Source organism: Lytechinus variegatus, chromosome 1 (assembly GCF_018143015.1).
Source record: "Lytechinus variegatus isolate NC3 chromosome 1, Lvar_3.0, whole genome shotgun sequence".
Lineage (NCBI taxonomy): Eukaryota > Metazoa > Echinodermata > Echinoidea > Temnopleuroida > Toxopneustidae > Lytechinus > Lytechinus variegatus.
Window position 1 is genome coordinate 45,535,666 of NC_054740.1, and position 17,931 is coordinate 45,553,596.

The window sequence follows — 17,931 nt, forward strand, 5'->3', positions numbered from 1 at the left end:
ATCATATTTTCATCTATAAAACTATATTTTCATAAATATTATTCAATACACAGGAAACATCTTCAAATGTACACAATTTTTTCACACATAATTTTCTTCAACCTGAATAAATCATTGTGCATATTTCAATCAATAATGTCCAATAAATTCTAAAAAAAAACTGTGGTGTCATTGACTTTTGTACAAGTTTTTCAACATTCATTAGTGTTGTTGGTGTTGCCGCTGCTGTTGTCATCATGGTTGCTGGAATTTATTTTCTTTTTGCTGCTGCTCTTGGTGTTGTTGGTGTGATTGTTTCATTGCTGGTGCATTGCTACTGATGTTGCTCAAGGTGTTGCCTGTGTGGTTGCTCTTGTCATCGCTGCTACTGCTGCTGTTTACAAGTATGGCTGTTGCATCCCCTGATGCATTTATTGACGTTGCCGCTTGTGTTGTTTCCTGTATGATTGCTTAATCCTTGACATTGGCTTTGTTTCTACTGTCGTTGTCGCTACTGCTGTTGATGTTTACCACTGTGATTGTTGCATCTCTTGATGAAGTTATTTATGTTGCGCGCGATGTTCCCTGCATGGTTGTTGGAGCTCCTGCTGCTGTTGATGTTGCCAATGTGATTGTTGCATTTCTGCTGTAATACATGTAGGTATTTTTGCTGTTGCTCTTGATGTTGTCGGTGCGGTTGCTGCATCTCTTATTGCAGTTGAGGTTTCGGCTGCTGATGCTGTTGTTGCTCCTGCTGCTGTTCATGTTTATTGAAGTAACTGAAATGGAATTAATTTATAGAGCATGTGATATTTTATTAATAAAGATATTAATTTCCATGATTATTGATACCAAAGTCATTTATTCCTAATTTAATTATCGCTGTTAAAATTCTGCGAAAAATCTCACTGCTCATTGATTATGAAAATTTATGCGTAAAATCATAAGTTTGCTCTAATAGACCAGTTCGTAGTTACTTCGTGGACAATTTTGGTCAAATGACCTTTCATTTCTTTCATCATGATAGGCAGATTTCAAAGCAAGATATTACGTAAGCTTGCCTTACATAGCAGGATGAAGAAATTGAATAGACCAGGTGACTAGAATAGCACACAAATGAACACGTAATGAAGGCATTTGTTGCATTCCTACTTTGAATGCATATCTTAGCATGTTGCACAATGTACTTTGCAAACTGTGAAATACCAGTCGTTCGTGGAAGCATTGTTGTTTTTTGTGGATGAAAATGAAAATTCAAAAGAATATATGAATAATCAAGACATCAAAGTTGGTGCTTATCTCATTAGATTTTAAAGCACCATGTCACTTTAGTACAAATGACCTTCTTCTGATCATGCATAGAATCTTTTGATCATGCGCAGAAAGGAACTACGAACTGGCTTATTAATAAAATAAAGCCCCTAAAATGCTCATTTTTGTTTCACATACTCTAGATAGGCATCTGATCAAATTTATTTTTCAAAAATGTACACATCACATTTATTTTCTTATGTATTCTATTGTTTTCCAAATTTCTTATGTATTTCTTTGTTTTATGACTTTTTGCTTTTCATTGTGTTTTCAATGGAAATTTTCGGGGACTTTATTTTTACCATAGACAAGATAAAATTAAATGATTTTAAGCAGTAAAAGGAAAAATAATGATACATTTTATGAATTTTGGCTAAAAACACTATTTGCATTGGATTTGTACACAAATTCATGTTTTTGAGCAATTTTGGGTCTGCATGCACTTACGAAATGTTGCGTAATTTCGGAAACGCGTACCTGGGGGTCACAATTTTGGTCTCAAAAGTTGCGCGAGAGTCTTGAAAGTAAAAAGTCAGCGAGCGACACATTAAAAAAACTTTGAGCAGCTGATTTATCGCCAAAAATGTCGAGCCCCCTGTTACACCCACAAATGTAATAATCGCCCACAAATGTAATAACGCCCACAAATGTAATAACACTTTACCCACAAATGTAATAACGCCCACAAATGTAATAACACTTTACCCACAAATGTAATAATTTCACCCACAAATGTAATAATGCACTTTACCCACAAATGTAATAATTTTTGATCGCCCACAAATGTAATAATGACTTTACCCACAAATGTAATAAATTTGAAGGGATTTTTGGCAAATCCGTTCTGAACTAAAATCGTATAGTAATGCGTTCATTTAGCACAAAAGTGCAAAGTCTGTTTTCCTGACCCGGTCAATTAACAAATTATAATATAAATCCAAAGTCTTTATTCCAGACCCGGTTGTTTCAAAAATAATAATATGAGCCCAAAGTCTTTATTCCAGACCCGGTTGTTTCAAAAATTATAATATAAATCCAAAGTCTTTAATCCAGACCCTGTTGTTTCAAAAATTATAATATAAATCAAAAGTCTTTATTCCAGACCCGGTTGTTTAGAAAATAATAATATAAGTCCAAAGTCTTTATTCCAGACCCGGTTGTTTAAAAAATAATCATATGATCCAAAAGTCTTTTCTCCAGACCCTGTTGTTTCAAAAATTATAATATAAATCAAAAGTCTTTATTCCAGACCCGGTTGTTTAGAAAATAATAATATAAGTCCAAAGTCTTTATTCCAGACCCGGTTGTTTAAAAAATAATCATATGATCCAAAAGTCTTTTCTCCAGACCCGGTTGTTTCAAAAATTATAATATAAATCCAAAGTCTTTTTCCAGACCCTGTTGTTTCAAAAATTATAATATAAATCAAAAGTCTTCATTCCAGACCCGGTTGTTAAAAAAATAATAATATAAGTCCAAAGTCTTTATTCCAGACCCGGTTGTTTAAAAAATAATAATATGAGCCCAAAGTCTTTATTCCAGACCCGGTTGTTTCAAAAATTATAATATAAATCAAAAGTCTTTATTCCAGACCCGGTTGGTTCGAAAATAATAATATGAGCCCTAAGTCTTTATTCCAGACCCGGTTGTTTAAAAAATAATCATATGATCCAAAAGTCTTTTCTCCAGACCCGATTGTTTCAAAAATTATAATATAAATCCAAAGTCTTTTTCCAGACCCTGTTGTTTCAAAAATTATAATATAAATCAAAAGTCTTCATTCCAGACCCGGTTGTTAAAAAAATAATAATATAAGTCCAAAGTCTTTATTCCAGACCCGGTTGTTTAAAAAATAATCATATGAGCCAAAAGTCTTTATTCCAGACCCGATGTTTCAAAAATGATAATATTAGTCCAAAGTCTTTTCTCCAGACCCGGTTGTTTCAAAAATTATAATATAAATCCAAAGTCTTTTTCCAGACCCTGTTGTTTTAAAAATTATAATATAAATCAAAAGTCTTCATTCCAGACCCGGTTGTTAAAAAAATAATAATATAAGTCCAAAGTCTTTATTCCAGACCCGGTTGTTTAAAAAATAATCTTATGAGCCAAAAGTCTTTATTCCAGACCCGATTGTTTCAAAAATGATAATATTAGTCCAAAGTCTTTATTCCAGACCCGGTTGTTTAAACAATAATAGTGCAAGTCCAAAGTCTTTTTCCAGACCCTGTTGTTTCAAAAATCATGATATGAATCCAAAATCTTTTTTCCAGACCCGGGTGTTTAAAAAATTATAATTTTAGTCCCAAATGAGATACATTAATGATATTCCAGTGGAATAAAAATTAGAATCGAGCTTAATCTTTTCTCCAGACGCTAATGGTAAATTGAAAATCATGCATAGTCTTTGCTCCAGACCCGGTGACTAAAAGCTGAAACTTTATAGTAATGTGTTTATATAGCACAAAAATGCGAAATCTTTTTTCCCAGACCCGGTTAATTAAAAAATTATAATATAAGTCCAAAGTCTTTTTTCCAGACCCATTTATTTCAAAAATTATAATAATTATAAAAAAACAAAGACCCACGATCCTATTTATGTTGAATAACATGGAAATGTAGCGTAGTCTTTCTGTCAGACCCAGTTATAAAAGTCATTAAAAACACAACAACAACAACAAAACAAAGACCCTGCAACCATTAAAGGTCAAGTCCTCTTCAGAAAAATGTTGATTTGAATCAATAGAGAAAAATCAGACAAGCACAATGCTGAAAATTTCATCAAAATCGGATGTAAAATAAGAAAGTTATGACATTAAAAATTTTGTTTATTTTTAACAAAATAGTTATATGAACGAGCCAGCTACATCCAAATGAGAAAGTCGATGATGTCACTCACTCACTATTTCTTTTGGTTTTCATTGTTTGAATTATACATTATTTCAATTTTTACGAATTTGACGATTAGGACCTCCTTGCCTAAAGCACAAAATGTTAAAATAATAAATTTCCACGTGTTGCAGGGAGGAATGAAACCTCATTTCACATGACAATGACGAGAAAATAAAAATATTTCATATTTCATTTAAGAAAATACAAAAGAAATAGTGAGTGAGTGATGTCATCAGTTCCTCATTTGCATACCGACCGAGATGTGCATATAACTGTTTTGTGAAATGAAGCGAAACATTAAAATGCCATAACTTTCTTATTTTACATCCGATTTTGATGAAATTTTCAGTGTTATGCTTGTTGAATTTTTTTCTTTTTATTCAAATCAAGTTTTTGTTGGGGTGGACTTGTCCTTTAAAAAAAATAATTTCTTGTATATTCCTTCCTTTTTTCTATGAAAAAACCTAAATAACAAAACATTAAAATACATATGAAAAAAAACTGAGAAATAAGATATCAGTAAGCAATAGGGGGATTACTTCCCGAAAACGATAAAGTTGTTGATTGACGATCTATGATATGTTATATAAAAGAAAAACATTCTAACAAGAGGGGATAACCATTCCATTCCATGTTTTTATTTGGCAATAAGTCATGATTGACTATTTATGCCACCCACTGTATGAGAAGTAGGGTAACAATTTTATTTAGTATTATTTTTTATTACTTCTTTTTGTCTCACCTGCATAGCAGAGTGAGACTATAGGCGCTGCTTTTCCGACGGCGGCGGCGGCGTCAACATCAAATCTTAACCTAAGGTTAAGTTTTTGAAATGACATCATAACTTAGAAAGTATATGGACCTAGTTCATGAAACTTGGCCATAAGGTTAATCAAATATTATTTAACATCCTATCAGAGTTTCATGTCACATGACAAAAGTCAAAGGTCATTTAGGGTCAATGAACTTAGACCATGTTGGGGGAATCAACATCAAAATCTTGACCTCAGGTTAAGATTTTGAAATATCATAATAACTTAGAAAATATATAGACCTAGTTCATTAAACTTGGACATAAGATTAATCAAGTATCACCAAACATTATGCATGAGTTTCACGTCACATGACCAAGGTCAAAGGTCATTTAGGGTCAATGAACTTTGGCCGATTTGGGGGTATCTGATGAATTACAATCAAAACTTAAAAAGGTTTTGGATCTGATTCATGAAACTTGGACATAATAGTAATCAAGTATCACTGAACATCCTGGGCAAGTTTCAGGTCACATGGTCAAGGTCAAAGGTCATTTAGGGTCAATTAACTTTGGCCGAATCGTTTTTTTTTTTTTTTGGTGAATTACCATCATAACTTTGAAAGTATGTTGGTCTAGTTCATAAAACTTGGACATAAGAGTAATCAAGTATCACTGAACATCCTGTGTGCATTTTACGTCACATGACAATGGTCAAAGGTCAATGAACTTTGGCCATAATGGGGGTATCTGTTGAATTACCATCATAACTTTGCAAGTTTATTGATCTGACTTTTGAAACTTGGACATAAGAGTGATAAAGTATCACTGAATATCCTGTGCAAGTTTCAGGTCACATGATCAAGGTCAAAGGTCATGTGAGGTCAATGAATTTTTGCCACATTGGGGGTATTTGTTGAATTACCATCCTATTTCTGTAAGTGTATTGGTCTAGTTCATAAAACGTGGAAATAAGAGTATCCAAGTATCACTTAACATCTTGTGCGAGTTATAGTAGTTTTTAAAGTCAGCACTGCTGCTATTTTGAATCGCGTGATGTAGGTGAGACGGCCAGAGGCATTCCACTTGTTTATTATTATTATTTTTTGTATATTCATTCCTTTTTTTAATGAAAAAAAACACAAAACCTTTAAATACATATAAAACAAAAACCGAGGAATAAGATATCAGCACACAATATGGGGATTACTTCCCGTAAACGATAAGGTTGTTGATCGACGATCTATGAGATATTATATAAAAGAAAATCATTCTAGCAAGAGGGGATAAAGTTTTAACAAGTTCTTCGGTATTTTAAATTTTCAGTGTACCAAGCACTATTTGTAATATATTCAGCATTTCTTTTTATTAGTTACAATTCCAATAATCTCAGTGGCCTAAGATATATTTTCTGGGGTTATATTGACCCGTTAAGTAAGTAAAGAGAGAGAGAGAGAGGATTTATGTGATCAAGAAGTGATAAGATAGGAAAAAAAAAACTGATTTGAAATGACTGAAAGAGAGACAGGCAAAGAAAGAAGGGCCCCCTCCCACACCCGTACCAGAGTTACGGAGTTAGGCTGTCCCGTCGGTGGATTCAGGTCCATCAACATTTTGAGGTTTAATCTTTCCATGGGGCAAACGTGTGTGTGTGTGTGTTTGGGTTTGTCAGACGTGTCTAAATCAGATATGATTATTTACGTCTGGGACCGACCTTTAACGTCACCATCCGAAAGACGTGACCAGGGCTCGAACCTCGAACCTCTGCATCAATTTGTAACTTCCCCACATAGCTTGGATTACAGGCGCACGCAACAACGACCAGTGTGTGTGTGTGTGTGTGTGTGTGTATTTGAGTTTTGTCAGACGTGTATCAATCAGATATGATTATTTACGTCTGGGACCGACCTTTAACGTCACCATCCGAAAGACGTGACCAGGGCTCGAACCTCGACCCTCTGCATCAATTTGTAACTTCCCCACAGCTTGGATTACAGGCGCACGCCACAACGCCCAGTCTTTAAATATGGTGTAGTCTTTGCTCTAGACCCATGCAGTTATTTCAAAATAGGAAATTATTAGAAACGATAAAAACAGACAAACAATATTAACCAAGACGCCACAATATCATTGATGTAGAATAACGTTGTTGTTGTTGTTGTTGTTATTTTGGGCGCGTACCATTCAGATCTGAATATTTACGCCTTTTATTAATTTGACGTTTTTGTGGTATTCAATTCAATTCAATTTTATTTATTTCACTTCCATCAAACAAAAACAAGTTGTATACCAACTTACGGTATGCCTTATCACAGGGTTTTATAGTTTGGGAGATGCTGGTGTCTAAGTTTTTAGATTAATCTTTTGCTTAATTTGTATTTTAAGAGAACTGGATGTGGGGTAAAGACAACTCTCTAAACCCAAGCATTTAACTGGGTTTAATTTTAAAGATTGGACTTGGCTTTGATTTTTTTTTCAATATTTATTTATCTTATAAATAGCTGGGTCTAGACGAAGGTCTAAGCATAATAATAATGTTATTCAACAGGAATAAGAATATGACAAAGTCTTATGTTTTTAAGATTGTTTGAATTAATTTCTAAATGACTGGGTCTGGAATAGAGACAACGCTCTAAACATGTGCTTTTGTACTTGGTCTTAATTTGGAGGATTGTTGGTTCTTAGATTCGTTGTTGGGGGTTGGGTTTTATTGTTTTTTTATTCTTGAAATAATTGTGTCTGGAGAAAAGTCTACAATCGATCTCCATGTTATTCCACAGTAGTTAGATTACTGGGTATTTGTTTTAGACAATTTTATTTTTAAATAATAACCAAGTCTGGAAAATGGACGTTTTCTTTGCAAATGCATAATTACAATGTTTTGTAGGGGTCTTAGTATTATCATACAAAAGAATCTGGGTGTGGGGTACAGACATATTTTTTACTGGGTGTAACTTTTGAAAACTGGTTTTAGATTTGATTTTCTTTTTTAATTCATTTCTTAGATAACCTGGTCTGGAGGAAAGAGTACGTTTTACAACTCATGTTATTCCAAGAGAATATGATAGGGTCTTATGTTAGATTTTTTTGGGTAATTTTGTAATAATTAGGTCTGGAATAAAGACAACATTCTAAACCTCTTTTTAAAAACATGTTCTTAGGTTCAAGGATTGCTTGGTATTAGATTTGGAGTTATTTATATTTTTACTCTTAGCCTTATTTTGAAAAACAAATGACTGGGTCTGGCTGAAAGACTACGCTATATGTCCATGTTATATGTTATATGTCCATCACACTGTCTTGATTGGGTATTGGGGGGGCTAGGCAGTGCTTGTTTTTAATAGCAACCACGCGCATGCTGAGAAGCCCGTTCAAATTACTGATCCGGGTTGGCCAGAAAATACTATTCAAACAATCAAGGATTTGTGATGAGCCGCCTTTCACGATCTCATTCAAATTTACTGAAAGCAGCGCTAATCCATTATGCGTCAAAATTTTATAACCACAAAAACGACAAATTGATATAGGCGTAAATATTCATATCTGAATGACACGCGCCTTAAAACCCAAGCGAACAACAACAACAACAACGTTATCCAGCATTAATAAGATTATGGGGTCTTTATACGGTTTTTGTTGTTGTTGTATTGTTATTTACAATTTTTGAATAACAGGGTTTGGAGAAAAGGCTAAGCTCGATTTTCTTTTTTTCCACTGGAATATCATTATGGTATCTTAGTTTAGACTTATATTATAATTTTTGAAATAACTGGGTTTGGAAAAAAGACTTTGGACTTACATTATAATTTTTGAAACTACTGCGTCTGGAAAAAGACTTTGGACTTTTGTGCTATATGAAGGCATTACTATAGGGTTTTAGTTTTTAGTTTTAAATAACCGGGTCTGGAGAAAAGACTATGCTTGATTCTCAATTTACTCATAGCGCGTATATTCACAATACGTTCAGTATAATTTAAAACAACAACAAAGACTTTGATTCCACCAGTTTTAATTAACTGGGTCTGGAGAGAAGACTAGGCTCGATTCTCATTTTTATTCCACCGGAACATCATTATCGTATCTTAGTTTGGACTTATATCATAATATTTGAAACAATCGGGTCTTTGGACATATATTATTATCTTTTGAACAACCGGGTCTGGAATAAAGACTTTGGATTTATATTATGATTTTTGAAACAACAGGGTCTGGAAAAAGACTTTGGATTTATATTATAATTTTTGAAACAACCGGGTCTGGAGAAAAGACTTTGGACTTATATTATCATTTTTGAAACAATCGGGTCTGGAATAAAGACTTTGGACTTATATTATTATTTTTTAAACAACCGGGTCTGGAATAAAGACTTTGGATTTATATCATAATTTTTGAAACAACAGGGTCTGGAAAAAGACTTGGGATTATATTATAATTTTTTAAACAACCTGGTCTGGAGAAACGACTTTGGACTTATATTATCATTTTTGAAACAATCGGGTCTGGAATAAAGACTTTAGGCTCATATGATTATTTCTTAAACAACCGGGTCTGGAATAAAGACTTTGTACTTATATTATCATTTTTGAAACAATCGGGTCTGGAATAAAGACTTTGGACTTATATTATTTTTTAAACAACCGGGTCTGGAATAAAGACTTTGGATTTATATTATAATTTTTGAAACAACAGGGTCTGGAAAAAGACTTTGGATTTATATTATAATTTTTTAAACAACCGGGTCTGGAGAAACGACTTTGGACTTATATTATCATTTTTGAAACAATCGGGTCTGGAATAAAGACTTTAGGCTCATATGATTATTTCTTAAACAACGGGTCTGGAATAAAAACTTTGTACTTATATTATAATTTTTGAAACAACCGGGTCTGGAATAAAGACTTTGGGCTCATATTATTATTTTTGAAACAACCGGGTCTGGAATAAAGACTTTGGATTTATAGTATAATTTGTTAATTAACCGGGTCAGGAAAAGAGACTTTGCACTTTTGTGCTATATGAACGCATTACTATACGATTTTAGTTCAGAACGGATTTGCCAAAAATCCCTTCAAATTTATTACATTTGTGGGTAAAGTCATTATTACATTTGTGGGCGATCAAAAATTATTACATTTGTGGGTAAAGTGCATTATTACATTTGTGGGTGAAATTATTACATTTGTGGGTAAAGTGTTATTACATTTGTGGGCGTTATTACATTTGTGGGTAAAGTGTTATTACATTTGTGGGCGTTATTACATTTGTGGGCGTTATTACATTTGTGGGTGCAACACCCCCCCCCCCGTCTTCTTAGGGTTAAACAACAAAAAAAAAATGCATAAGAAAAAAATTAAAATGTACATGTATACACAATTGATTTTAATGACTTGAGTTTTTCTCATTAATACCAAAATAAAGGGAGTCAAAATCCAAAATTATCACATTTGTTTTTTATTTCGTGATTCAGAACCAACCTGCTGATTTCTGAAGTGAGTGCACAGTCTACAGGCAAGATCCTGAGCCACCCCCCCCCCCCTACCAAGATCATTTGAATAAGTGAGGTTTAATGACTGCTTTTGTAGTCATTAAATTTATCTGATTTATACAGGCCTACAAGAGATATAAAAAAAATTGTGTTCTTTTTTGGGTAATTTTGCAGTGTTCCTAGCTGACAAAGCAGAGGGTGATGGTGTGTGGGGGTCTAATAGGAATGCAGAACAATGGAACATTCATTTACTACTTTGGCAATAGAAAGCAAGTCACAGCATCTAGCATTGATTGATATTGGATGTTTTACAACTGTCCAAGAAATATCATCATTAATCATTTAAGCATCTAAGCACTTATTATCTTATAGACTTATAGATGTCACTGTTTTCAAATATTGACTGCTAGAAGACCAAATAAAGAAGAGAACAGTACTGGTAATTTAATTTCTTTTTAATGTGACTACTTTCTTCGCCAAAGTGAGGCAGTCATACTTAAGAGTGTTTTAACTTACAAGTGACATCACATTTCCTGCCTTCTTGTCTGGCTCTCCAAAACCTTCAACCATTTATACTTGGGTAACTTTGTATCTCGCATCCGTCTGAAAAGTTTGGGTGAAGCCTCCACCTGAAGGAAAAGAGTATTGAACTAATTAAATTATTTGCCACAATCTTGTATTTCTTCTCACATGTATATGTACATGTCTAAAAACAGGAAATAAAACATCTTTTGATTACCAGAATTCATATAGAAGGGGGTAAACAAAGGGTTCAAGCTTTTATTATGTTAATCAAAAATAAAAATAGTAAATGACATATGCTCTGGCTGAGAAACTTAGAGAAATTATTCCTCGTAATGTAGCTTGTATGTACATACACATGAGCAAGTAGTGAAAAATGGATTGAGGGGTGTGAGTAGGGGCTACGCAAACAGAAGGGGGGGGCTGGGGTCGCATGTTAACTGTAGAGTTTTTAAAGTGAGCGACCATGCAAAAAATCGTGACCAAATGGTAATTTTTATGTTTTTCAGCTCCCGCACTGTTTTCCAAAACCATGTACAAAAATGACCATCTGGATGATTTTTTGCATGGTCATGGTCTTTCATGTCTATGTAATGTCTACATTACAAACTGACTTTAAAATCTGGTACAGTGCGATTTCATTATCATTGATGTGGGTTTTAATGATTTAACATTCTGCAACCTAAACAATATCCTTCATTTTTTTGTCATCATTATAGCATTTTACTAGTCTACATGTTACCTGTGGTTGCATTTCAATCTCAGTGTTTCTTCACCCATTGCCAAATCTTCTGCCACATGTTCATCAGATTGGCCCCTGGCACATTCCTTGCTGTAGTAGACCAGTCAGAGCCAAGCTCTCTAGTTCCCGTCTGAAATTAGAACATTAATATTACATTGATATAACAAAGAAATATGTAGATTGACAGAGTGATCATTGAAAAATATTGCACTTTCTATGAATATTGTTGACATTTTATAAAGGGGAATGATTCAAATATACCAATCATTTTTCTGTCTTGTTGTATTATCCTGAAATTTCTAGAATCGACCAACAATCGGTCAACAATTAATTCTTGTTAATTCATATAATTTCCACTTGATTATAAGCAAGACAGTCATTAACATATTAATCATACAAATAATAAAACATTTTTGTCATTAATATATTTTTGAATTAAAATAAAAGTTTTTTCTAACCCAATAGCACATGGATACCTTGCTGGTTTAATTTACTGGACTTTGTTCAATAGTACTTTATTATGAGATTCAAAGGCAAAAAAATAATTGGGCTTGATGAGATCCATTGCATATTCCCCTTTATTTTTGTTTTAATGAATGGACCTTTAAGTACCTTTACGTGCTATTTAAGGTTAGGTTTGACTAGATCTAGACTCTAACTTTATGTGTTACGATAAAAATGAAAAATAAAATTGAAAAATTGAAGAGCCCCGACTGGGGGATTTCGCATTGTAAGTCCCATAATGGTGGCTGCACGATAGCTAGACAGCTGGCAGCTGTCTGTTTCGAGGAGTTTTTAAACATTTTTTTTTTATTTCTCCTCATACACAGACGGCTTGCTATTGTGCAGCCACCATTAGGGGACTTACAATGCAAAATCCCCCCGTCGGGGCTCTTCAAAGTTCAATTTTGTCTTTAATGAATAACAATTTTGAAAATTAACGCGACCAAAATGCAAATTTATATTCCCTCTTGGCAATAATTCCCCAAAACGGAGAAAATTGAAGTTAAAAGGAACAAAACAGTGACTTACCTCGGCTGTCGCGCAAATTCACTTCCCCTTTTTATCCGATCTTAAGTACGTAAACATATGGCCATTGAGTCCCCTGTACAGATCGTGCTAGAACTTCGGTCTCTGTATTTGGTGAGTGAAGCCAACGGAGTTCAGCTGAACAACCAGCAAAACAGGGACCGAAGCTTTTGGTCTACTGCCACGGGTGCACCATTTAAAACTTATAATATCTAGATTTTGATTGGGTGTGAACGCACCTCTGCCACATAACTCCCCCTGAATCCTCGCCTGCTGTCGAGTGCCTCCATTTCGTTTGACTTGTGTTCGCTAAGCCTATATGCTAAATAAGTTGAGAATATCCAATTTATCACTCACACTATCAATATGTGATTTAGCTCCTGTCCAATTCCAATGACTGTAACACAGAATTGGGATGGCCACATTGGATTTGTGTACATCTATTGCACACGCTGGTAATCGAGGATATCCCCGACCACACCGAGCAACAAAATTAATACAAAACCAAAGGAAAAGAAAAATTATGATTTCTAATATAGAATGTCAGGCCAAATCGTGGTTTTGGGAACCACTCGTAGATTTGTGTACGCGCACTTGTGTACAAAGTGAATGGAGGTGGAAATAGGGTAGTGCGTGCGCGTGTGACTGAAATTCTGAATAAAGCGCTGCTGTATGAAGTGAACGGTGGTTCCCTATATCACGATAATGCCGAATGTCATAAAGGTAAAACAATATAAAGATTTTTCTTAGCAAAATTACAGCCCTGTGTGGATCATAAAAACGTGTATGGACAGGGTCGCGATGGGATATGGGTCGTTGTGTGGACCTCAGTCAGATACTTAGTTCTGCAGACACAGAAACACGGGTATGGGACTAGACTGGATTATGTACTGTCAAGTTTGTCGATCGTATCGACAGGGTTCCTGCCAGAAGATTATCTTTTCTTGTAATTCAATTGATAATTACGCACCACAAATTATTCATCACCTTACATATAATATGAACGACATTTTGAATGGTTTTACTTACGGTAAAATCCTCATTCACCTCTCCGGTGACCTTCACTTCTGCTAATTTCTTCGTTTCATTTCGAATCGTCGCGGCGAAAACATCAAACAAACTTTACATTTTTATCAAAACTTTGGGAGTGGGCGTGGCCTAATTAGTCAGCGAACCTCGTTCAAGACGATTTGTAAAATAAAAATGTACTGAACGCGAAGGTTCGGGAAAAGCCCCCCCGGTTGTGCCATTTGGGGGCGTTGTCGACACTGACGCGCCCTAACGCTCCCAACGCACCCTTTCGGCCAAACCGGGGGGGCTTTGGACGAATCTTCGCGTTCGCGTTGACGCACCCTAACGCGACAGCACCCACCCTTTCGACATAAGCCGAAAGACATGGGTTTTGTCAAGCAAACAAGTGTTCCCTCGATGGAGTTTGTTCCATCAGAGCCCAATCAAGATGTTGAGAGTGTTTCTCTGGTATTTGCTGATAAAGTCAAACAGGTTGATGAAACTTTTAGAAGTTTTTTGCATGATGGTGAAGTATCTCCTTGTTCGACTGGTGCTGCTGGTAGGTCAGTGGTGATCCTTAGGGATACAGGGGCTGCACAGTCCCTGATGGTGCCAGGTGATTCGGCTCTTCCTCCGGAGAGTTCAGAGAATGCCAACGTCTTAGTTCAAGGTATTGGCCCAAAGTTCATGTCGGTTCCTTTGCATAAGGTCGACTTAAAGTGTGACCTAGTTAGTGGTCCTGTGACTGTTGGTGTCGTTCCAGAATTACCCATGAAAGGTGTTGATTTCTTGTTAGGTAACGACTTGGCTGGAGATAAAGTTGTTGCATCTCCAGTGGTTTCGGAAAAGCCCGTTGAGGTAGCTGAAACTGAATTGTTGCAGGAAGATTTTCCAGGGATTTTCCCGGATTGTGTTGTTACTAGGTCTCAGACTCGTAGAGCTGAAAAGGATGATGCGGAATCTGCTGATGTAGAGGAGAGTACTGATGTCTGGTTAGCTGAAACCTTTTTCAAGGATTTGAATGGGGATAGTGTTGAAGGCTCTGTTGCTAACAATGATAGTTTGTTTAGTAAATCCTCCCTTGTACAGGCACAACAGGCAGACCCAGAATTAAAAAGCTTGTCACAGAAAGCATGTTCTGAGGCTGAGGCTGATAAGGTTCCTGAGTGCTTTTATGTCAAAGATGACATTTTGATGAGGAAATGGAGACCTCCCCGGAGACCAGCTGATGAAGATTGGTGTATAATTCACCAGGTTGTAGTTCCTCCTTGTTACCGCACAGATATTCTGAAAATGGCTCATGAGTTACCTATGGCAGGTCATGTCGGTATTCGGAAGACAGAAGATAGAATTATGAGGCATTTCTATTGGCCTAAGATGCACAAAGATGTTGTGCATTTCTGTAAGACATGTCACACATGTCAGATTATTGGTAAGGCACAGCCTTCTATCAAGCCTGCTCCATTGATACCCATTCCTGCATTTGATGAACCTTTTTCTAGGGTTCTTGTTGATTGTGTCGGACCCTTACCCAGAACGAAGTCGGGTCACAGATTTCTCCTGACGATTATGTACTTGTCTACACGGTTTCCAGAGGCGATACCTTTGAGGAGTATCACTGCAAAGACAGTGGTGCAGGCGTTAGTGCAGTTTTTCACTAGGTACGGTCTGCCGAAGGAAATTCAATCTGATCAAGGGTCAAATTTCATGTCAGGAATATTTCAGCAAGTTATGAAGGAGTTGGGAATAAAGCAGATCAAGTCCTCTGCTTATCACCCACAGTCCCAAGGAGCGTTAGAACGTTATCATCAGACTTTGAAGACCATGATTAGGGCTTATTGTGAAGACTATCCCGATGACTGGGATAAAGGGATCTCATTCCTACTGTTTGCAACTAGGGATTCCCCGAATGAGTCCACAGGTTTCAGTCCATTTGAATTGGTCTATGGTCATGAGGTTAGGGGTCCTCTAAAGCTTATCAAAGAGAGGTTTATGGTTCAGGATGATGATGTAAACCTTCTAGACTATGTGTCAAAGTTTAGAGAAAGGCTCTCAAAAGCTTGTGATGTGGCTAAGGAACACTTGAAAGAGTCGCAGGGAAAAATGAAAGCTCATGCTGACAAAAATGCAAAAGAGCGAAGTTTCAAGCCTGGAGACAAAGTGTTAGTGTTGTTGCCTTTGCAAGGTGAGCCCTTGAAAGCTAGGTTTAGTGGTCCCTTCATAGTCAAAAAGAAATTGAATGATGTCAACTATGTGATCAGTACCCCTGATCGAAGAAAGTCTCAAAGAGTTTGTCATGTAAACATGTTAAAAGAATACTTTGAGCGAGAGGCTAGTCAGCCAATAGGTACAACACAGGTCAAAGAAGAAGAAAAACATGTAGATGTACATGAAGAAGAATGTTATGGAAAGACAGATAATGAATTGTCTTATACAGATGTATCTAAGAACGAACCATGTGGTGTAAAGTTGTCTAACTCAGAGATGTTAGGAAACATGGATGAGGCATTAAAACACCTGCCTGAAGATCAAAGAAATGATATATCTGGCCTGTTAAGAGAATATGAGAATGTATGTATAGACAAACCAGGTCGTACACCTTTAACTGTACATGATGTAGACGTAGGTGATGTAAGACCTATCAAACAGAATCCTTATAGGCTCAATCCAAGCAAGTTGGAAATGGTGAATAAGGAAATACAGTTTATGTTAGATAATGACATAATCGAACCGAGTCAGAGTAGTTGGAGTTCTCCCATTGTAATGGTTCCAAAGCCAGACGGCTCTCAGAGATTTTGCATTGATTACCGGAAGGTAAATGCAGTAACTAAGACCGACTCGTATCCAATTCCTAGGTTAGAAGATTGTATTGATAGGGTTGGAAATTCTGCCTATATCACAAAGATAGACTTGCTTAAAGGATATTGGCAAGTGCCACTGACTGACCGAGCCAAAGAGATATCAGCCTTTGTTACACCTGAAGGCTTGTTTCAATGCAAAGTCATGCCTTTTGGAATGAAAAATGCACCAGCAACCTTCCAAAGGTTGACAAATCAAGTGATTGCCGGACTTGACAATTGTGTCGTATACATTGACGACATCCTAGTATACAGTGATACTTGGAATGATCATCTGAATCATTTGCGAGCACTGTTTGACAGGTTGGACAAAGCCAATCTAGTAGTGAATCTGATGAAAAGTGAATTTGCCAAGGCAAAGGTCACATATCTTGGTCATGTGGTTGGTCAAGGGCAAGTGCTACCAAGAGAAGCCAAGATACAAGCTATCTTAGACTTCCCAATTCCCACAACTAAGAAAGAATTGCTCAGATTCTTAGGTATGAGTGGCTTCTACAGGAAATTTGTTCCAAATTACAGTACTGTGGTTAGTCCTCTGACAAACCTGCTGAAGGCAAAAGTGAAGTATGTTTGGTCTGACGAATGTCAAAGATCATTTGAGAAATTAAAGGCCATTTTGGTGAATGAGCCTATTTTGGCAGCTCCAAACTTCACAAAGCCATTCAAAGTAGCAATTGATGCATGTGATGTTGGAGTAGGAGCAGTATTGCTCCAAGAAGACGAAGAAGGCATCGAAAAACCAGTGTGCTACTTCTCTAAGAAACTCAATCGATTTCAGAAGAAGTACTCAACTATTGAAAAAGAGGCCCTAAGTCTCGTACTAGCCCTTCAGCAGTTTGAGGTGTATCTAACCAATGGAGAGATTACAGTCTATACAGATCACAATCCTCTTGTGTTTTTGGAGAAATTCAAAACAAAGAATCAAAGACTGTACAGATGGAGCCTAATGCTCCAACCATTCCCTTTGAAAATTGTACACATAAAGGGAAAGAATAATGTAATTGCTGATGCTCTATCAAGAGTATAAAAAGTGAAATTATTCATGATTTTGACCAAGTGTGTCATTTGAAGAAAACATCTTTGATGTTCATTTATTTTAACATGTTCGTTAAGTACTATATCTTTGTACACGATAACTGTAAATGATTTATCAAGATGACTTTGAACAGTTAAAAGAAAAAATAATCATAAAGAAACCTTTACTACGGTAAAGCTTTCTTTTCCCCGGTGGGGGAGGTGTTACATATATGAATAATTGTAAAAGAATTTTAAAAGCAATTACATTTATCTATTAGTTATTTCCCTTTAAGGATAGCCAAGAATTGTAAAGAACATTCCAGGATGTCTTTTT

The 17,931-nt window shown here is 35.8% G+C and overlaps 1 long non-coding RNA gene across 3 annotated transcripts; it reads right to left on the minus strand.

The window, feature by feature from the left end:
• Positions 1-273: 273 nt before the first annotated feature.
• Positions 274-13,996, minus strand: LOC121415127. 3 transcript variants are annotated; one of them, XR_005969953.1, is made up of 4 exons: positions 13,741-13,996; positions 11,683-11,812; positions 10,935-11,047; positions 274-758 (listed from the first exon to the last, which is right to left on the minus strand). It is a non-coding gene; the product is annotated as an uncharacterized LOC121415127 (long non-coding RNA). The 3 variants fall into 3 exon arrangements; XR_005969955.1 differs by lacking the exon at positions 13,741-13,996 and adding an exon at positions 13,069-13,212; XR_005969954.1 differs by lacking the exon at positions 13,741-13,996 and adding an exon at positions 12,951-13,212.
• Positions 13,997-17,931: the final 3,935 nt, after the last annotated feature.